The sequence below is a fragment of the Manacus vitellinus genome, unplaced genomic scaffold (genome assembly GCF_001715985.3).
Source record: "Manacus vitellinus isolate BGI_N305 unplaced genomic scaffold, ASM171598v3 scaffold_9_pilon, whole genome shotgun sequence".
Taxonomy (NCBI): domain Eukaryota; kingdom Metazoa; phylum Chordata; class Aves; order Passeriformes; family Pipridae; genus Manacus; species Manacus vitellinus.
In genome coordinates, this window is record NW_021940917.1 from 22,256,090 (window position 1) to 22,278,295 (window position 22,206).

A 22,206-nucleotide genomic window follows, 5' to 3' on the forward strand; every position below is an offset into this window, starting at 1 on the left:
TCGCCCGACAGCACAGTCCAGCCGCTGCCCAGGTCCTGTGCCAGGACCGCGGCTCCATGTGCGGCGGGGACTGAGTCCGCGCCGTGCCGTGCACCGCAGGCAGCGTGATCTGGGAGGAGACGGCGTGGGAAGGGACCTTACAACCCTTCCAGTGCCACTCCCCTGCCGTGGGCAGGGACACCTTCCACTAGACCAGGTTGCTACAAGCCCCGTCCAACCTGGCCTTGGACACTTCCAGGGAGGGGGCAGCCACAGCTTCTCTGGGCAACCTGTGTCAGGGCCTCACAGGGAAGGATTTCTTCCCAATATCCCATCTAATCCTGCCCTCTGGCAGTGGGAAGCCATCTCCCCTGTCCTGTCACTCCAGGCCCTTGTCCAAAGTCCCTCTCCAGCATTTTTGGAGGCCCTTTAGGCACTGGAAGGGACTCTAAGATCCTCCAGAGCCTTCCCTTCTCTAGGCTGAACACCCCCGACTATCTCAGCCTGTCTTCATAGCAGAGGTGCTCCAGCTCTGGGAGCATCATATGGACATGTGCATGCACATGCAGGTACATACAGGTGTACACACACCATGGAAGTCCTGGCTGGACTTGTGTGCCCAGCAGCCATGGCTGCCCCACTGTTCCCAGTGGCCCTGCACAGACCTTTCTGCACTCACTGTCTCTTACCAGTGAGCTCCCAGAGGTCCTAGTCTCTCCGGTACACCACTCTGATGCTGGGAACCACCTTTATGATCAGTGGTGACTGCCCTTGTTGACATGTGCCTGCGCAGCAGGGATGCACTGCCTCCCTCCAGCTGCTGTCCTTCCATACGCAGTTCCTCTAGCCAGCTCTGGGACCTCCATGTAAATACGTGCATGCATCAGAAAGGGCCCCTCACGCAGGTAAACAGACATCTTATTTAATATTGCCAAATGATATCGTGTAGGGGTGTGCATGGTCCGCTTCTGCCTTTGTGATCTTAACAGGTGGAATGAGCTGCAGCAGGTAGCAGCAGAGTCAGTCAGAGCCTCCAAGGAGCAGGAGAGGTGAGCAGGGACGAGTGAGAGGATGCAGGGAGCTGAGGGAGGCTGCATCTGGGATAGCAGTGCCTGGTCTCCCTGCAGCTGCAGAGCTCCCCCTCTGTTCTGCCGTGCTCCCCCGAGGCTGGCGGGGCTGCCTGTGCAGACAAACACGTGTGTGCTGCCGTGTCTGCTGAGCCCAGAGCTTTCATTTTCCATCTCATTTTTTGTAGGTATTTCAGACTTCGGGGGTTTCATTAATGCAGTGCTAGTACTCTATTTTCAACTTTACTGGCATGTAATTACAGCCTGTGATTTGCCTCTGGGAACACTAGCACAGGCGTGTATGTGTGGGCTGAAAAAGTGCCTCTTGAAGGGTGAAATGATGTGTTTCTTTGATCCTCTAGGCTCTGGGTCCAGAAGGAAGTGAGCAAAACTGACCAACAAGAAGAAAGGTTTTATCTTCTAGCAGAGAGCAAGTAGAACCTGGCATAGCTGTGATGCCTGGTACTGGCCACAGGTACTTTGCTCTGATTTTATGACACCTTTCAAAACAATGCCTCTGGATGTTACAAAACCTTCTCAAATATATCATACAAATAATTGTGGTAAAACATATGCTGTTAAGATGATTAAAGGATGAGCTGGAACTGCAGAATGTTATGCAACTGTCAGAGCCCTGAGAATACTCATAGACTGCCTGGACCCGGGGCTGTGTCTGACCCTAGTTCCCCAAATTCCTGACCCTGACACCTCTCTTCAGTCTGCCACGCTGCCATGGCCTTTGCCTGTCCCTGTCCCCAGGCAGGTGCCCGAGGCCCACCGTTGGGGCTGCTCTGCTCCTTGCTGGAGTGGTGAGGTGAGCAGTAGCAGGCCCTGCCCCATCAGCCTCTGCCAGGGAGCTACTGAAATGGTGTAAAACACGTCTGGGGAAGGTCAGGTACCTTTCCTCAGAGCATTTGCAAGAAACAAAATTTTTGTGTATAAAAACAGCAGAAGAAGGATTAGAGCGTTTGGATTTAACACTGACTACAGCAGTATTTTACACTTGCAAGAACTCATTCTTGCCATATTTGCCCTTGAAAGGAAGTGGGTTTTTTTGGTGGTGTCATGGCGGAAAGTCAGCGTCTCCCCTGAGGCGTCCTGCGCAGGTCACCTGTCCCAAGGACTCCTGCTGTCCCACACTGCCCGGAGCCGCTGCATCTCCAGGGACACCAACTGATCCGCCCGGGGAGGGAGCGGCAGCGCTGCAGCCCGACCGTGCCGCAGGGCGCTTTGCTGCTGCACAGGAGCAGGCAGAGGTGCCTGCGTTCCATGCAGAGTGGCTCAGGTGTGATCCTCAGCTACCGGCGTTTTCTCCCTTGCAATCCTCTCTTTCTCAAGCCAGTTGAGTCCTGCTGCTGCCTTTGCTTCTGAGAGCCGTTTCTCGAGAGGAGTGATAAGCTCTACCTGCCATGCACCGGAGTCCAGCTCAAACTGCTCCCCTCCTCCCCTAAATATCCCGTCTTTGGTGCTCTGGTGACTCACTCGCGAGAGAGGAGCTCGGCACAGAGCCTGAGGTTCTGGTGCTCACACGAGAAAGGCGAAGCGGTGGCATCCTCCTGCGGGTAGTGAGCCACATCCCTGGCTGTGCTCAGCTCAGCTGGGGGGGCTGCACTCCGTCCCCGGAGAACGCCCCCTCTTCCTCCACACCCCACAGCTTTCTGAGCTGTTCGAGGTGACAGAAGGCACCTTCCTGCATCCCAGAACCGGGCCCCATGGCTGCGGGGAGCAGAACAACCCTCTCTCCTGCCGACCTGACACCGTGCGCTCCAAGTGCCTTTTGCGAGGACAGCGCGGCACAGCCCAGGCTGCCGAAGCTGTGCCTGCGGCACCGGCACCCTCCGCACTCGGCTCCAGGCAGCGGGCTGCTCTGCGGAAGGGCGCGGGAGGAGTCGGAGGTGTTCTGGCCGCCACGGTACCATCTTCCCGCTGCCGTTTGCCCAGACCCACCAAAAGTGACAGTGCCAGTGCAAGGGAAGGAGCATTCATTCTCCACGCCCGTCGACGCTGCCTGGCAGCCCTACAGTGCCCTTCCTCTCCCTGCCTGCCTTCCCTGTGCAGGGAGGCCAAATGGCTGCACAAACCCAGCAAGAACGAAAGGGCCCGCGAGAGCCGGGGGGGAGCCCTATGTGGGTTGCAGGGATAGGGGGCTTTGCAGCAGCTTCAACTGCCTGGGGACAGTCTGGGGGTCTCCTGCAGCCCTGCAGGAGCCCGGTGAAGATTGTTGTTCTTCCACCGCAACCTGTCCGTGGTTAAAAAAAAAAAAAAAAAAAAAAAAAAAGGAAGGAAGAGGGAAATTTCCCTGAGATGTAACCTGTGAGTTTGGGGTCCCGGTGCCGGCAGGTGGCACCCCAGAATGCACAGCCTTTCTGTGAGCCTGGTGCTGCTCACCAGAGGGGTCTTCAGCCTCCTCAGTTCTCCCAGCACCGAGGGGGCCTCAGGGGCTCTGTCGCTAGGATGGGTAGCCATCAAAAAGGACCCTGAAATGATGATTTCCCTTTGCTCCTTTCTAAAGTGTGTTTCTGAGTGCTGAAGGAAACAGCACAAAAGAATCTAGAACAAGCCTCAGCAGCATTACACATTAATAAAATGTCTGTGTCAGGGTGCTGGCTCCTGTTGCCCCTAACTTTGCAAGATGCCAACCCTGTGAGGTGAAATGGCCTTCAAGAGCTTTCCTGCAGCTTCATCTGGCTTTCCTTGGAGAATTCACAGCTGGAAGGATCCACGCTGTTGAAGAGTGTCACTAAGAAAAGTCACAGGAGTCCCAACCATGGTGGAAACATTGTGTGATGATTCTTCTACTGTGGAACAACATGAGGATGTGATTGAAGGATGTAGGCATGCAAGTAGGTCAACTAAATGTATGCAGGCAATGATCTCTTTATTTTTAAGAGCCTAACTTAGCAATCTTGTCAAACTGTGTTTTTCTCTGCACTTGTGGAATGAGGTGGACTGAAACTGCTTCTGGTTACCTGTGCCCAGGGAAGCTCCTCTGACCTTCACAGGCTATTTCCTGACAATCACACTGTTTTCATCTAGAAGCTGTAACTGATGGTGGTTTTTTGTGTTGTGTGTCTGGGAATGTGAACACCATTCTTGTCTGTCCTGATCCAGTAAAATAAGTAAACTTCGATATGAGGAACCACTCTTTCTCCTTGAAGCTCAAAAGTGGACCTGCCCCACTGTGCCAGGCAGGATCAGGCAGCATCCTCTGCACTGGCCTCACATGGAACTGGAGGGGTGGCAGCTGCAGAAGGGCTGAAACGGTTCAGGAAATGCTGGGCAAGGAGGCAGCAAGAGGCTGCACAGAGATGGGTGATGAGATGAGGAACAACTGAACCAGGACAGAAGAGGTGGCTGACATTTGCCACTGCAGTTGCCATTTTCCCACCTTTACTCCCGTTTCAGCATCAACAAACTGAATTGCCTAGGTCACAGGAATGGCACCTTCAACAGACTTTCACTGAAATGGCTTAAAAATAATCGCCAGTGCTGAACCCAGAGCCACCGGGTCCGGGCACAGACCATGGGGACATTGGTCATCACACCATGTTTGGACCTATGCAACCTCCTGAGCCCCAGCCCATCATCATCCTCAGCTGTCCGCGGCAGGGACAGGAGCACTTCAGAAGTTAATTAAATTCTCACCCCCCACCTGATCCACTCCTCCTCTTCCCAGTGCTCCACTTTGCTGCTTCAAACCGAGCAGCGGGAGAGGGAAGGGAGTGTAATTATTTAGCTCCTTAGAGCCAGCTCTACAGTGCTTCAAAGCTTGTTAATTACAGTTTCAGCCGCTCAAGTCTGTGGAGGACCAGAAGAGCATGTGGGGAGTGGGGGGCATGGGTTGAGGGAAGGGAAGGATGCCATGAAGTTGAAGCCACAAAGGCTGACAGTGGGAAGAACCAGGGTGAGACAGGGCAGAGGCCCAGAGGCACTGACAGATAGAAACCTGGGAAAAAGCCACAGGGAGTGAGAAGCAGCTGGGAAGCAGAGGGAGATGGTGAAAGGAGGGGAAAGACGGAGCTGCATAAGGGAGCAGCATGGAGTGTCTGCGTAGGGTGATGGAGATGTAGGTTAGGCACTGAGCGATGCTGTGCAGTGATGACACTGAAGCGTGTCCTTTATGCTCACCTGCCTTCTCTGGCAGAACAGATAACTGCCCAGGCTTTAGATCCAAGTGCTGCTGGTGCTGTTTGGTAGGGCATGGTTGCTGAAGGACAGAATGGATTTTACAACATATTGACCCTATTTTCTTTTTCCCCATATAGACCATATTTCCTTTCCTTGATCACCCTAATTTTCTCACTAAATAAGCAAAATAATTGGAACAGTGTTTTGCCTCTCTCCAAATTCCATCAGCTGAGAACCCTCAGCATTTTAAGGGCAAAACCTGCAACATCTCTTCTCCACTGAAGGGAGGAGATAGCTTCCCATTTATTCCCCTTGCCCCTGAGACAGCCACTGCTAGAGAACACCACTTCTGCTGCTGTCCCCTGGACTGAGGGTTCTGTGATTAAGGGGAGAATCTGCCCTTCTGGCCATCCACAATTTCCAGAAAGAAGTTATTTAAAAGAGGATAATGGTGGGAAGAATGTTCAGGTTCTCCGTTGGAAACAATTTTGGGCCTCTCTGCAGCTTCTGAAATGGGAATTTCCTCTTTGACAGAAGCAAAAGGATAGTTCAGAGCTAGGAAAGACTACATACTCAAAGACTTGATGCTGCATTGCTAGTAGTTCTTAGCTCTGACTTCATGATTTCCATTTTCTTTTGGCAGCTTCCAGTCTCTATTTAACTCCTTTTGCTGGAAAATTTCCCTAAAGGAGCCACCAGTGATGGCCCAGGAGACAGTGTGTGAATGCTTTGCATTATGTAATGCTTTGACATTTGGCATTCCCATGGCATTATCCCCATTATCCCCCATCAATGCGGAATAAGCTGTCAGAGCATGAAATTGGTATTTTTACATATTCTTAATGTACAGATGTCAGTCTGAAAGCCATGCACAAGCATTATGATTAAATTCCCTGTTTCATCCTCTAGCCTATTCATGGATCTGTTTGGAAGATTTCATTCCTTTTGAGGGGTTCTTGGGAAAAGGCACAACCTTAAAAAGGAATAATTCTGCCTAATAGCATTATCAGAAGGTGAAAGATAAGTTTAAGACATTGTGCACCAAATGCAGTACAGACTCCTAAATCCAGAGCGATAGTGTTCAATCTTTAGCACCTGTGTTCCTGGCATGGCAGCAGAAAGTGAACAAGTACCAGATGCATAGAGGGAATATAATCAGTGGCCCAGTTTCTAGTGCCAAATACGTCAACATGTTCCAAATCAAATCTGCTCAGAGTTTACAAGTTTGTTATTCTGCGTTAATTGTGATGTAAGTATGGCAGAGCCTTCTGGGAGGATGACTGTGCCTAAACATAATGTATATGGAAAGAGAAGAGGAAAGGCACAACAGAGGATCCACCCAGGATTCCAGATTGCTTGATTTGGTTGGTTTGATCACAAATACATAAGGAAGAGCAGGAAAGTCACCTGCTTGGAAGCAAATCAGCTGTTCCACCCTCTGCTCTTAGACCATGTCTCAAGGATTTGCACTGCATCAGCAGTCAATATTGGTGCAAAATGAGACCTGTATGGTGCAGTCTCTGTCACTGGGAGCTCCCGAGGCCAGGCTGGGTAAAGCCCAGTGTCCTGATCTGGTCTCATAGCTGGCTCCACTGTGAGCAGAGGGTTGTCTAGAAAGTTCCTAAGGTCCCTTCCAGCCTGAATTGTCCTGTGACCCCAATCTCTGATAGATAGAAGGTTGGAGCAGGAGGATGTTCAACATCTGCACAATAAACTTTCCTGCTGGAGTTCCAAGAGGTTGTCTAAACAGCCTTTAAGGCTGTGCAGAACTATATCCTGGATCTCTGCTCTCTGTGCCTGGGAGTGTGTCAAGAGCCCATGAGCTTTAGCAGGGTAATAGGAGCATCCCACCTGCTCACCCAGTATTCCAGTTTGCAGTCAAATTAGGAGAGGAGCTAAAGGTCTGACTTCTCTTCACATAAACCTGAAAACAACCCATGAACTGTTTTTAGCTGGATTTCCCTAAAGAATGAGTTATGGAACTGCGTCATCAGTGCTTGCCTGCTCCTCTTCCTTGTCCTGCTCTCCACCCCACCAGAAGCTTGTGCTGTATAGATCACCAGCTCCAGTCAAATGCACCAGAGATGTGAGGAACTTGAGAGGAATTTTGTTCACAAGCTTTTCATGAAAAACAACATCTATGCAGAGAAGAGAGAGGCAGGCTCGTGTCCTCACTGGTCACAGGGCTCCAAAATGGGGTCAGGAAGTGTCTGTGTGGCCTCCTGCCTTGGAGGCAGCCTGGGACCAGCCAGACCACAGGCTGCCTCCTGTGCAATGCTGTTAGCAGGGCTGAGGATGGGTCGGGTGTGCTGGGGAAGCAGGAACTGTGAAATGATCACTGCTTGGGACATGAGAGTTGAAGGGAAGAGGAGATTGCACAGAAAGCCAGAGGAGATGTAATGGAGGAAACTGAGTTTAATAGGGTGAGAGAGGCAGATAGGGATACGGGGAAAAGAGCTGCAGACTTTGTTTCTTTAGTTATTGGAGAAATTTCTAATTGATGACATTCTTACTAATAATTCACTAGTATGAATAATTACAATGGCAGTTGGGCTTGGTTTTCAGCACAGATCTTGCTCCTGGGGACAGTTAAAGAGCAAATTTGGAAAGAGTGTTCAAGCCACAGCCACAACACAATGTTAGAAAAGTTTTGAGATTGGTTTATGAAGTGGCCATTACTGTGCTCCTAAATTCCCACCTTTGCAAAGAAATGGCTGATGGCAGGGAGTGCAGCTGCTGTGACAGCTTACCACGTGGTCAGCACAGGGGCTCTAGTTCATGGGCTCTGACACTGTCTGCAACCACTATCCAAAGTCTGTCATGGTCAGCAGAAAGTCTGCTGTGGTCTCTTGTGCTGACAGACAAGCACCTTCAGTCTGGGGTGTTCGCCACTGGTAGGTGGTGAACCACCACCCACCATGGCTCACCCGTTTATTTGGAAGTGATGGAACATTTTCCACTTTCTGTAGGAGACTGAAGTTAAGGGTTGAGCAGGGACTTCTGAGGGAAGTTTCATGGAAGCCTGAAGAGGAGTTGCCCCAGAAAAGCCACTTCTCCCCCCAGAGTGAATGTGCTTCTCTTCCTACCCACTCTGCTCAACTCCTTGCCCGAGCATCAGTCTAACTGTGAAATGCAACAACCAGGTTTCCAGCCAGATGACTCCTGTCAGGTCTGTGCAGTGCACTGGGCTGTGTGCAGCCATGGAGTCCTTTGAGCAGATGTTGCACTTCTGGGGGTACCTGACCTCAGGTGTGTTGGGAGCAGGGGAAGATGATCTGTGTGCAGCACCTCCACTCTGCTGTTGAAGACATTCTAATATGAAATATCTAAATGAATATCTTCTGGGAAATGAACCAAAGCCAAGTAGTTTCAGCAATGCTTAGGCAGATGCCCTGAGGATTCAGCAAAATGACTGTCTTGCATGTTTGGTCCAGGAAGCACAGGCAGGACAGCCTTTCACTGTGAGCATGAGTTACAGTGATCCACTGTATAGCCACAGGTTCCCCTCTACTGCACGCCACAAGGCTGCAGGTCTTCTTCACTAGGTCCAGAAAAACACATAGGTGTCAGTGCAAACTGTTTTGTTTGAGAAAGAAGGACAGGCTGGACCTTATGCATGCGGGGGGCTGTCAGTGCCAGGACCTCGGAGCCTTGTGACCCATGGGGCTGCAGGTCCAAGTATGAATATGTGCCCTATCGACAGGAGCAGGCCAATAAAGGAGAAAATAATACAGCAGTGATGGTAAAAGGCTATCCTGAGCTGTATAACCTGGATAGTTGCAGAAAATGTTTGTTTTCCTAAACAGGGGTATGAAGTTAATCCTCATAAGGAGAAATCTAAGTCCTGTGCTACTCTCCTCAGGATTTCTCCTACTTCATTAAACTCTGACATCTCAGAAGGCAAATCCACATTGTCACATGTCACTTGTGCTTGAAAAAAATGTGCATATCAGTGTTTAATACTAGCTTATTTTTCCTTCTTATTTTGCAAGTGTAATTGTGTAGTACATCTAACTGCAGGCCTGTATTTACTTGTTAGCATTAAGAGTGTATCAGGCCATATGTAAACAAGGGTATTAGCACAGATCTGGAGCAGAGTCAGTCTATGCCAGCTGGAGATGTGGCACTGGGCACTGCCTAAGCTGTGAGAGGATGGACCCTGACCAGCCCTCCCATCCTTGGTGGGTGCTGGAGCCTCTGCCGAGGGCTGGCAGTAATCAGAGGGGTGGTGATGTAGAGGTTGCAAGTTGGGGGTCCTTCAGAACACCCAGACCTTATCGGGCAGCACCCAGGGAGGGAAACATACTGGCTTAGTTTAACAAGATTACAATGTAGAAATTAAGAAACTTCAGATGGAAGTGTGGAAAAGGAAAAAAACCCCAGCTTTTTATTAAAAAAATCTGAATAAACTACAAATGGTGCAATCAAAAACTTTCAGAAGAAACAAAACAAAGCCCCGATTCCCCGGGGGGGGAGAAGGGGGGAGCAGGGGGGGAAGGCAGGACTGTCGCGGCAGTTCAACAGCCGCTCGCAGCCACGTGTGCCCGCAGCAGCCAGCAGCCGATGGCATCGCAGCCAGGGATGAAGAAGTCCTTTCTCCCACAGGCAGTCCCGAAAACTGAATACCTCGCTCTGAGATGGGCCAGTCTCTCTCTCTCTGTCGTCTCGTCCTCTGCGAGGTGTCTCGCGGGGGAAAAAAAACAAACTTCCTCTCAGGAGAAGGAAAGGAGGTGGCCGAAATTGGGCTCCCCGCTCTGTCCCGTCCGCGGAACAAACCCAAAAGCCCCCGAACAAAGCACTCCCCCCTCTCTCCCCGCGGAAACCCCGTTTCCCAAGAGCGCTCCGCCTGCCCCTGCTCCCCCCGCCCCATCCCGGAAGAAACAGGTGGAGGGGGAGACATCGGGAAAAAATTCCAACATCTCTTTTTCAGATCTGTGACACACACTCTGCTCAGGCTAGGGATGTAAGCCATGTGCCTAATCCGTGCAACTCCACAACCTGCTCCCTGCACCGTATTTTGTGTTGCTTGTTCAAGGGAAGAAGGTCCCACCAGAGAGCTGCTCCTCTCATTCCAAGGATGGGCAGACCAGAAGATCGATGCAGAGAGTTTGTGAGGGCAAAGTGAGCTCTCAGGTTCTCCTTGCTCCCAATACCATTTCTGTGGATGTTCAGGACTGACCACTCCCAGGTGGAACAGCAGCTCAGGCTGGGACACCTGTGCAAACCCCCTTTACCCAGGTGTGGCACAGCCTGTGGCACATAAGGCCCAACCCCTTGGGGAACCTGGCCATCATTTCCTTGGGCATTTGTGAAGCCATGGTTGATTTGAATGGCCTTTGGGGGTGGCTGGCTGGGTAGAGGACCAGGCCCCAGGTGTCTTGTGCAAGATTTGCAGTAAGTAGGGGTAACACAGGCAGTGCAGTCAGTGCAGGGGCAAAACCACCCAAAGAAGCCCAAGCCACGCCACATCTGAGTGTAACAGCTGGTGCACTGACAACGCCAACAGCTACTGGGATAGATGCAGCAACATTAACCAAAAGACCACCACACAGCTCACTGCTTCTTCCTTCGCTTTTTCCTTCTGGAGGAAAAATGAAGCAGGAATTGTGTAGTTAACAGTGTCCAGTCAATCTTAGCCTGGCTTCATTCCCCCTCCCTTAGCCTATGGAGACACCTTCCAGGAGAGCTCCTGCCTGTCAGCACAGAGCTGTGGGAGGGACAGTCCATGGTCTCATGTCGAGACGCCACTATTTGGACACGGTCTCTGACTCTTGTCACCGAAGATCTCTGGGTTCCCAGTGTCTGTGCTGATTATGAACATGAAAACCTGGCATACAAGCATGTTTTCTGGGCATAGAGGAGCCTTCCGGGGCAGTGACACATCCACGTGAGACCTGGTCTGTGCTGTGTCTGGTCATGGCTGCCTTGGAGCCTCTGCTGTAGAGACTGGAGGGGCACATCCCTGGGGAGGCTGTGGGAGCAGAGCACCATGTCTCCTGTGAAGGGACATATTAAGTCTAGGCAAAGCAGGCAGCTGCTCAGGGCAGCATGTGGCTGGGGAGGCAAAGCTCTCTGCCCTTTACCAGGGCAATGGGAAGGCAGCCCATGACGTATGCTGTGCTGGTGGGAGGTACTGGGGGCACAGGGCTGCCACTACTCCTGAGCTGATATGATGCCAGCACAAGAATGTTGTGGTCATGATGGTGTAAGTGAGGATGTTTTTAAACATTGCAATTTTACCTAATTCCATTGCAGACATAAGTAGTAAATACCTAGCTCAACATCCTGTTGAGAATCCACTTGAGCTGCTACTTGTTTCAACAATGGAATTAGCAAAAATTGCTGATCTCTTCAAAGCAACAAAGCCTGTCCAGGTACTGCATGTCCCTAGGAGCACAGTGGTCCAGAAGAGCACAGGGGGAAGGGTTTCACATGGCGCTGCTGGAGCAAGGTGATGGGAAGGGGTTGTCTCTGTTCGGTTCCCTTTTACAACCTAAATGATTTTATGATTCTAGGAGCAGCTGGAGGAAGCACATAATGTGTCTGTGTAGTTGAATTCCCCACATTTAGTAGACAAGAAATGTCTCTGAAAACATCTTAGGCCACTCCTGTGATGGAGAGAGACAGACTGGCTACTTGTCAGTGGGCAGACAGGCTTAACCGTGTCTTCAGAATATGACAGTCCCACATCCTGGAAAGGACCCAAATTCTGATGGCCTGCTAAATCTCGCTTCCTTCCCTGAGAAGTTGAAGGCAAGACTAAAGAGCAAGGCTTTCCCAGAATGCCTTGTTCAGATCAGGTTGAAACACACTCCTTGCTGACCTTGTGAAGACAACACACAGCTGGGCCAGGCAGAAGTAGGAGACAGTCTGAGCAACCAGTTTCCTGATGTTTACGTATCATATGGGAACAAGCAGTTTGCAGTGTCCTCAAACATGTATGGCTTTCTAAGGGGAAAGGTAGGTGTGTCACCTAGAGGAGTCCTGTAGCCCCAAAACTGTGAAGTTCTCATCGCAAAAATGGTAAGAGTACTGCTGTGAAGCAAAATAATTCTGAAAAAAAAGTGGTGGTAGGACTACAGCAACGATTGTCAGGAGCTGGACTTTGATGATCCTTGTGGGTCCCTTCCAACTTAGGATGTTCTGTGATTCTATGATTGTTATACCCTTGAGAAAAAAATTACATTTAATCAAAGCTTTTTCTGAAACAAACAAGCACAAAAAGATACAGAAACCTTAAAAGGCAAACCCATAGTCTGAGTCATATACATGGTGTGGAAAATTCTGGCCTAAAGTCTTACAGTCTGGTGAAGGTGTCAGCAACTGAAGATCTTGTAGGAAGAGATGGCTGTGCTCAGTTGGGCAGTGAACCTTGAATCACCTATAATTAGGTGAGGAAACATATGTACCAGAAACTATACAAACAAACTATTAATAGCTGCTTCGTTTTCACTGCTCTCCAGCCAGCAGTTCAGGCTGGACCAGGCTCAGAGCTGTGCTGGAGATGCTCTGTCAGGAGGCCTGGCCGTGCTTCATCACACCTGCCTCAGGAAGGTGTGGGGGCTTTGCCTGGTAATAGGGGGTGTCGTTTATGCACGAGATTTACAGGTGCCTCCTGACCCATATCACAGCGGCCAGTGCCTTGGCTTCCTCAGCTGTGAAAGGTGGTGGAGACCCCTGGCTCCTTCCATGCCACTGGGTGCCTTCAGTGTTTGCACATAAATGCTCAAGGAAAATGACTCACTCATGTTGTGCAGAAATGTGTTCGTCACCTTGTTATTGCAGTGTCTGAGAGGTGTGGGCTTAAGTGGTAGTCCTGGAAAAAGGACTGTTAGGTAAATCCTGGAGATTTAGGTTCAGACAGTCACTGCAAAGTATTGGAGCACGGGCTTTTCTATGAATATCCATTTCTAGAAAAAAATAGAAATCTTTCTAATCTTTGTTCTGCTTAGTTAGAACTCACTGACTTCTGCTGCTGCTTCAATATTTCACTGAAAAGAAGGCAAATTTCCCAGTCTGATGGACAAAAAGAAGCTTGTTTGATAGATGTGTGTGTGTTCTATGGATCTTTTAAAATAAAGCACTTAAGAATCAGTTCGAAATTGCACCATGCCTGATGTCAGCTTGCTCTGTGTGGGGAGTCCAAGCAGTGCAGCATCGTTTCTAGCATACTGTGTCTGTTGAAGCACCCTATAGTTTCCTGGATGTTTTCTGAGGTATTTAGATTTATTTCAATGTTTACAATGTATTTGTTGTTCATTAAACATGTTTACTCAGGCTTACCTAACATGAAAGAAATTATCTTGTTTACAGTGGAACTTTGACAAAAATACATACAGGAAAGATAGACAAACACACATAAGCCTGGACTGCTGAGTGAAATATTGATTTGCTGCCACTTTCAATTTTTCTCATTAGAACTTATTTTATTTGAACATAACTCTGTACCCCATGTAAATGTGAAGTTGTTAATCTTATTACCATACAGAAAACAAATTAATTATTATGCATGATATTGGAAATGGATTGTTAGGTTAACATTGGGAAAATTAGAAAAATACACTCATTACTTCAAATTATATCTGATCTACAGCTCTGTTTTTAAAATCATTTTCAATATTCAGGTAGCAAATACAGCAAGTAGAAAAGCCTTTCTTTTTTTAGTGTGTGGTTTTAAAATTTCAGGCCTCCGTCCCGAATGTTGGATTAAAGACCACAGTACACAGTTAGACTTTTATAATTTAGACCAGCAGTATTAAACTGGAGCAGATGAAGTTGTTAGATTAAATTTCATCCATCTGCAAGGCAGGATTCATCATGTTGATATAATTGATTAGTATGAGATCTGGGTGGCTTACCTGTATGGGGCAAGGATCTGTATTCCAAATCTTCTGTCTCACTATGACTGCTTCTTAAGAATGCTTGGATGGGTGGAGGAAGCCCACTAGTGGTATTCTTTTGGAAAAAAAGACAACAAACCAACTACAACACAGTATTAGGAACAAGAGAAGAAGTGTTTCTGTAAGGTGTCTTTAGTGGAGAAGCTTGCATGGCTGCTGGAGTGCTGGGGAGCCAGGCTGTGGCCAAGTTCCTGTGGTACTAATGTCCTTAGCTCATTAGAGAGTGTGGGTTTGAGTGAGTTGGGGGGAAAGGGAGAGCAAACTGTCCCACTCATATTCTCTCTCTCTGGAGCATGTAATGTCCTTGCCGGTGAGGCCATGAGAGTGGACAGGGTGGGTGACACGTCCACTCTTCTCATAATGATCAGGCAGTGACTGGTGCAAGGGACAGGCACAGACAGTCTGGGCTGGGGCTGTCTTTTAGGATGCCTGCATTCCTTCCTGAAATCCCTAGTCATGGCAGTCATTGAAATTCCTGATGTGCCTAAGTGGCACTCCTGTGGATAAAACAGTAGAGACAACCCTCAGCAGCCAGAGCTGTCAAGTCACCAGCCACAGGATTATGTAGTTAGCAAAACTACTAGTTTTTCCTTTTAATATGGAGCCCCCTTACTCACTGTGAGCTTTGCATAGCCAGAAACTGCCTCTTGCAGCTTCTCCTCTGCAGTCCCACAGACTGTGTGAAATGTGTTGCTCTCTCCATGAAGAGCTGGCAGGCCAAGAAGCCTCACAGGAACCCAAGTGGTGGAGCTTTTAGCAAAAAGTGGGTAAAAATTTGACATAAAAGGGTAAAGTAACAGCAGCTGAGAGTTTCCACAGATCATCACCCAGTTTATGGTGGGGTCTTTTTGCCCTAATCACATAGACCTGGCAGATCTTTGCTCATGTCAAGCCCTGCCCTCCACCCCAAATGCCCCCCAAGGCTGTCTTTCCCTAGCAAGAGACGGTTTTCCTTTTTTTTCCCTGTAGTTTCCCTTACTGTCCACCTGGTACAACCATACTTCCCTTTTCAGGCTTGGACAGACCTTGCTTTGGAGAGTGCCACTGTCATAGCACAGGTGGTGTTCTCTCTGCTGGGCCAGACAGTGAGACAGAGAGATGGGGGAAGTACCCTCAGGTCATCCATGCCAGGCTGCTCAGCACAGACTCAGCTGGGCTCACAGCCCTCCTGATCAGACCAGTACACTTTCCTACACCATGGTGGCAAGCTCCATCTGTCCTGTGCTGTGGGTGAGGCTGGACTGTGGTTTCTTTGGATGGTTTCTTTAGAGACTCCTAAAGGCAGGGAGGGGAACAGAGAAAGGCAGCCATACAGCAAGATATTTGTCACACCTTGAATTTCCAGAGGGGTCTCCCAGCTAGGCAACTAGCATTGTCCCTGAGGAAACAAGGGTTTAATTATGTCCCATGTGCCTTGCTGCAAAATTTCTGAAAAATTCCCCCAAAATTGGTTGCAATACTCAAAATAACGCATGTCCTACAGAACAAGAAATAGAGAAAAAACTGAAATAGCAGCACTAATGAGTGAAGCAAATATCACAGCTGAGCTGTAAAAGTAGTGAGGAAATTCCCCTAAAGAATGTTTTGTTCCGCTTTAGTGACGGTAAATACGAGGCTTTGTCTTCACGGTCTCTGTCGTGCTGGAGGCTGCCATAAGCCATGGGAACAAGAGCCCATCCCTTGAAAGAGGAGGTTTATCCCCTGAGCCTGCACACCTGGGCATTCTTTGGGCACAGTTTCATCCCTGGAGCCACAGCTCAAACAAATCTCTGAGACTGAGAAAGAGAGGGACTGAAACATGCTGGAAATTGCATCTTTTCTTCCTGTTTGAGCTGCTAAGTGGGCAAAGACACAGTGCTCCCCAGGGAGCATCATGGAATCATAAAACAATTTGGGTTGGGAGGGACCTTAAAAACCATATAGTTCCACCCCTGTACCATGGGCAGGTACACCTTCTACCAGACCAGGTTACTTCAAGTCCAGTCCAACTTGGCCTTGAACACTTCAAGGGAGAGGCAGCCACAGCTTCTCTGGGTAACCTGTGCCATGGCCTCACCACTCTCACAGGGAAGAATTTCTTCCTAATGTCCAATCTAACCTTGCCCTTTGCCAGTGTGACGCCATTTCCCCTTGTCATGTTACACCAGGCCCTTATCCAAAGTGCCTCTTCAGCTCAGTTTGGTTTTCCTTCCTCCAGAACATACCATGAGGCAAATGGCTTTTCATGATGGTTATAGCTACATATTGAGCAAACAGGGTGAGTGTTATCAAGCTGCTCCATTTTAATTTTCCTTTTATTGATTTCAAAATTTACCTAAAAAAGAGGTTTCAATTACAAGACAACCTTTTTATATTTCACACTTGATAATTTTCATACAGCTGTATAATTGGAGGTAAGCAGAATCTGGAGTTAATGAAATAGATTTCTGCATTGTTCTTAGAGTTCCCAGCTAATGACCATTAGAGGTGTGATGATAAAGAGCAGAGCTCTTTGTCATCTGCTCCAAACACTGCCTGTGCCCCTGCAGAATCAGAGTGAATGCAAATAAAAAGAAGAAATTACATCAAAAACACATAAGGAGAAGAGAAAAACAATCTTGTGCAGTAATTACTCTCAAAGGAACTCAAGGACTGAAAACACCCTGACTTGTCACTGTAGATAGCAGGACCAATACAAGTGTCTCACACCCTGCACATCCTGCAATGCACCATCCTCTTGTGGCCCCTCTGTGGGATGGATTCCGTGCATGCACCATTCCTGTGTCTGTGTGTGTGGCACGGGGGAGCAGCCACACTGTGTGTCATGGGGGGGGGAAGCACACAGCTTTGCAAGAGACAGAGGTGAAGGGATGAGCAATGCCACTGCCATGCAGGATTTGGTCCCTCTGGAGGCTTCTGTTACTGCTTTGGGTGTTCTTCAAAGCCCAGTGGATTGAAACAGTGCCCAAGAGCATTTCCAGAGGAAAAAAGCCCTTTGTTTTATTGCATGGCAGTGTGTGAGAGGCTAATGGCTCAGTGGCAGGTGAGAGAAATGCTGCAGAAGCAAAGAGAGGGAGTCAATTCTTGACATGAAAGAAATCTTCCTGACTTTTTAAAGTAAAATCACTGTTAAAGTTTAGGTAGTAAGTGTGGTGAGACTTTCCTGTGTTGTTTTAATTTTTTTTTCCTTGTTGGGCAACAGACATTTTTTTTCAGCCTGGTGTTAGGCAGAACATTGTCCTGTGATGCAGTGCTGTGCAGCAGAACTTCCCAGAGGGAGAGCTTTGGCTGTCAACAGGGGTGGGAGACCAGAGACAGGGAGGAAGGAGGGGTCTGACTCAGTCTGTGAGTATCCTGGCAGAAGGCAAAACGGAAAAAATGGTCCCCAGAAACATCCTGGTACTGAGCAGAAGAGGTGCTTCAGTGGAAAAGGTTGGAAGGCCAGCACTAGCCAACCATTGTGGAGTCACCTCGGGGATGGTGCAATTCACAAGGTCTGTCCCACTGTCATGTTTTGGGCATTTCAAGTTTGTAAGAGACCATTCCAGCTGGGTCCAAGGATGATGTGGTGATTGAAACCCTGAGCATCTCAACCAGAATATGCAACCTCTGCGCATGCCCAGCCAACATCATTTGCTCCTTCCTGGCATCTGAGTGAGCCTGGCTGCAGGTGCTGCGTGGGAAAGCCCCTGGCTGCCTTTGTGAGCTGCTCTGCCACAGCCCTACATAACATTGCTGATGACAGACATCCCTTCCCAGACATCCTTGCACTACCTTCCTGATCCCAATCTCCATCCATGTGCTCTCATAGGGTCTCTTCCAGCCACATGCTCCTTCCAGCAGTATCTGTGCTCATGGGCCAGTATGTATTTAGCCTCCTCTGGCTAAATATCTGTTTGGACATCTGTTTGTCCACAATAGCTAGCGGAACATCCTGGCTGCTGGTGCTGGTCTGCATTATTAAAACCTGACAAATGGCTGTTGGCAAGTCCTTTGCTGCCCCAGCTTCTCATTGCAACACCCATTTTAGAGTGGAGTTCAGCACCCCAGGGTTTGCATCCCCCCGTGCTCTGCCCTAACACTCTCCGGACCATGTGTCTAATGGAGGTTCTACCCAGGGCTGCCGTGAATGAGAAACTTCCTGGGCTGTAACAGTGTGGCCTGGGGCTTGAAGACATACAGACATTTCCATCCCTCTTTAATGCTCTTCTTCTTTCAATATCTGCTGTGAACATCTAGCCCTTGTTGCACAGAGGCAATGTGCATTTACTTATTCTTACATCTACTGGAATGGTTCTTAAAACCATAGATGGAAATCTTTCTCCAAGCCACTGTAAGGAGATGGTTAATACACCTACCTGAAGCACCTGCTGTGAGGTATCTGTTAAACAGTCCGGGGTAAATTTGAAATCTCTTTGGAAGCAAAATACATTTGGATGAAAAATACTTTGGCAACTGGGATTTACAGCAGCATCTATTTGTGTTTGTGGCAGCATGTCAACAAAGAGATGTGCTTACTTAGCAATCAACCACTGGTTAGCTGAGGAGGATCAGGAGAATTTTGTACCTCTTCCTGTGGGTATTAAATACCTGATCTGGAGAGAGTCAGGACCGCACTGGACTCTGATGCTACTCGGTTTCTGATTTTCCCCATTTATTTGATCAGAATTAATTATGTGTTCAGAGACTGTGACACACTATCCTTTTTTTTTTCTTTTTTTTTTTTTTTTTTTTTTTTTATGCTCAGTAGAAGAGTATTTGTTTTATAACAGAAAACCTAATCTCGGAAAGGTAACGGCTAATACTCTGGGTGTGTCTGCTTTTGACCCACGAGAAAGGCTTAGATTCTTTAACATTCAGTTTTCTGCTTGCATTTTCTGGACATTATTATGTCAACCAATGTAATCCACTGTATTTTCCTCTCTGCTGGCAATTTTTGGAAGCAGACTATTCAGTGATTTAACTTCCCATCTTCCAATCTACCTCTTCTTCCAGCAATTCTCAAAGCAAAGGAATCAATTTGACCTTTTCAAACGTTTTAATAGCAGCAAACACAAAAGTTACAGCACTGGATGAACTTCAGTCGAAATTCTTTTTTCTTGGCTTTGTCAAGACTTGAGACTGGAAAAGTAAACATTGTGTAGTGGAGTCAATCGACTTCCAGCCAGAGCTCACATAAAACAACCTCAAACCCAACTAAATCTTGGTTTGTTTATTTTGCATGTAGCCAAAATAGTCCCCTTCTCTCAAAACGTCCATGAGAGGATGCATTCAGACTGCAGGAAGAGGGGCTTACAACTGAGTAGCTGTTCCTCCGAGCACAACGGCATCCCCACAGCCAGATTCTCTGTTCTGCTTGACGCAAAAGTGAGCTGACAACCTGCCCCTCAGGGCATCTCACTTGCCAGGAACTCGGGGCCACTGTTAAAGTCCGAGTGCAGTGACAGAGGTTGGACTTCAAGGGTGCTATTCCATGAGTTCCCTGACCTACAGCTGCGAAGATAAAATTCCTGCTCTGTGCTCTGCCCAGAGCTCTGTAGTACGCAGGCACTTCACGGCACCCTCCGTCTAGCAAAGAGATCATCAACATGTTCCATCTCCCTCCTTTCCCTGGTCCGGCTACTCTGCATCCCCAGACACCCCAGAGAGTCTCAGGGCGTCTCTTTCATCCGCTGTGCGCGCTGGTCACAGAAGGAGCACTCATCCCGCCTCTACCGCTGCATCCGAACAAGCACTTTTCCTCCCCGAGGAGCTGCCGGCGTGCCCCCCGGGCCGCAGGGCTCCAGCTCTGCAGCGGACAGTGCCTCGCGTCACGCTTCTCTCGTGTTTGAACAAGGAGCCGTCGCCAGGGGCCAAGGAAGCCGGAACGCGGCCGTCCAGTCGTGCTGCGCTAGCGGGAGGCCAAGCCCTCGCTCTGTCACGTCACTGCAGTAATTTCAGAGAGTACGGTGGAATTTCTCACAGAGCTCTCAGGAAGAGATAGGACCCAGCATCTGCTGTGACTTGTCCTCCCTCGGATCCTAGATCATTTTCAGCTGCTCATGTAAGCGTGTCACCAGGCAGAAAGTTCTGCAAAATTGACTTTAAAAACCGTGTCTTTTTAACTATCAAAATAACCACACTCGAGATCAGTGAAAGTGACTGAGAGAGGGGACTGAAGCGTTCACTGTGGCCCTAAGCCGTTCCACAGTAGGCTGACAAAACAGTTCTGGACTATTCATTGCTGTGATAAACCAGGCTAGTCTTCTGCTTTGACATACGTTTATATTCAAAATCAGGCAGGCCCCAGTCAATGCGGCTGTGGAATGGAGGAAAAAATCCTGTAAGCCAGTAAGGGGAGCAGCCTTCATGGTGCCAGACAGAGAAGCTCTAGGGAGGTCTTTCAGAAAAGCATTTCACCCGGGTATGGGGCTGGCAGCGACTCTCTCTGAGGAATACGCCCAATAAAGACCACCGGGAATAGACCGACAAGGATCCTCGGCAACTGGAAGCAAGTCTGAGACAGCAGTTAGGGTTAGAAGGGGGGAATGAAAAATAATAATGAAAACTGGTTGAAAAAGAGAAGTCTCTCAGCATTTCCTGCCCTCCTCTCACGCTCTCAAAAATAAAACTGCTTTTGTTAGCGGCGACACCTCGGCTCTGACTCCTCACTATACTGACTGGGCAGGGAGAGGACGGAACGCTGACAGAATGGTCAGCAGTCAGCATCTCCCCTCATTCACTTCCAATTGGGTGATCGTTGTCAGTGGGGACAGCGCACATCCTCCGTGTGTACTGGTGCAGACGGGATGCCTCCACCTTGCTCTTTCAAGCCGGTTTTTCTGATGGCTTCCCGTTCACAGCTCTCTAAACATCACTGAAGATACTCGATTAAGCTGCCTAAGTGCTCTCAACTTTACAGGACTGCTCACCTAACACCTTTTAAATTACTCCAGTCCAATTAGCATCCGCATCTCAGAGATGACTTTTAACTGTGGGAACATAGCGGGCCAGGATTCTTGCTAAATCTCCTCTGCTTTGAATTTAAAATGTCAGATAAGGAAGGAAAAGGAGGCTGCCGTGCTGCAAAGGAGCACCGGCTATTTCAAAAACAGTAACACCCGCCCTCCCACCTTTAATGCTGCCCAGACTGAGGGACAGTCTATGATTTGTAGCAGCACTCCCGCTCTCCCTATTTGGTGTTGGTGTGTTTTACATAAATGTGGGAAAATGCAGGTAACCACTGCATCCAAAGGTACTGCGGGCCTTTGGATGCTCCCTGCAACCACCTGCCCCTCCACTTCTCCCAAATCTTGGTTACCTATGCCTCAGGAAGAGGAGGCAGCCTCAGGAGCAGTACAGGCCGGTACCTGGGGAGGTGAGGCGCCCTGCTCCGGCCGCTCCAGGTGTACTTGGCTGCCAGGTGTTCGGCTAAGCCCGCACAACCTCGAGCGCTGCAGGACGAGTGTGAACGTCGTGGGGTGGGAGGGCACACCTTCACGTCCTAACGTTATACATCAGATATAAAAGGAAAAACGGTTGGGCCGGGTTCGTGATCTTCTCCTTTCTTCAGAGGGCAGGCAACAACAACTGTCCTTGGAAAACTCCAAACCCGAATTTCTGTTGCGCCACTCTTTTTTTTCTCTTGGCTGTCATTTTACCTTCTGTGTACAGAAAGCACAGCATCACTCCAAAACGTGGTCCGGGACATGCCAAGGCCGGGGACCCTCGGCTGTGGCCGCAGCATCGCAGCGGGCTGGTCCCGAGCGCCCCTTCCCGGGGCTTTCTGCCATGGCACGACTCCGTGCCCCCTCAGATGCTGCTCCAGGGAGAGCGGGAGGGGTTTTCCAGGGACATCCTGGGGGGATCCTAGCTACCCCCAGCCCCGCTGGCCCCCCAGGCACTGTCCGTTCTTGGGGACAGCGGCAGCTTCTTCTCGGCGTCCGTGGGGCGCAGGTTCTCGCACCCGGCCTTAAATCTCACCCTCGGTCCCGGCACCGCGGGGGTCGGTGCCAGGCCGCGGCGGGGTCCTGCAGCCGCGCTCTGGGGGGCACCGCGCGGGGAGCAGAGCGGGTCCCAGCCCTCTCACCTTGGCAGGGGGTGAGGGGGGTTGCTCCCCGCCGGAGCCCCCACGTTGTTTTCGTTAACGAGGCCGCGGGGATGGCCGGCGGGAC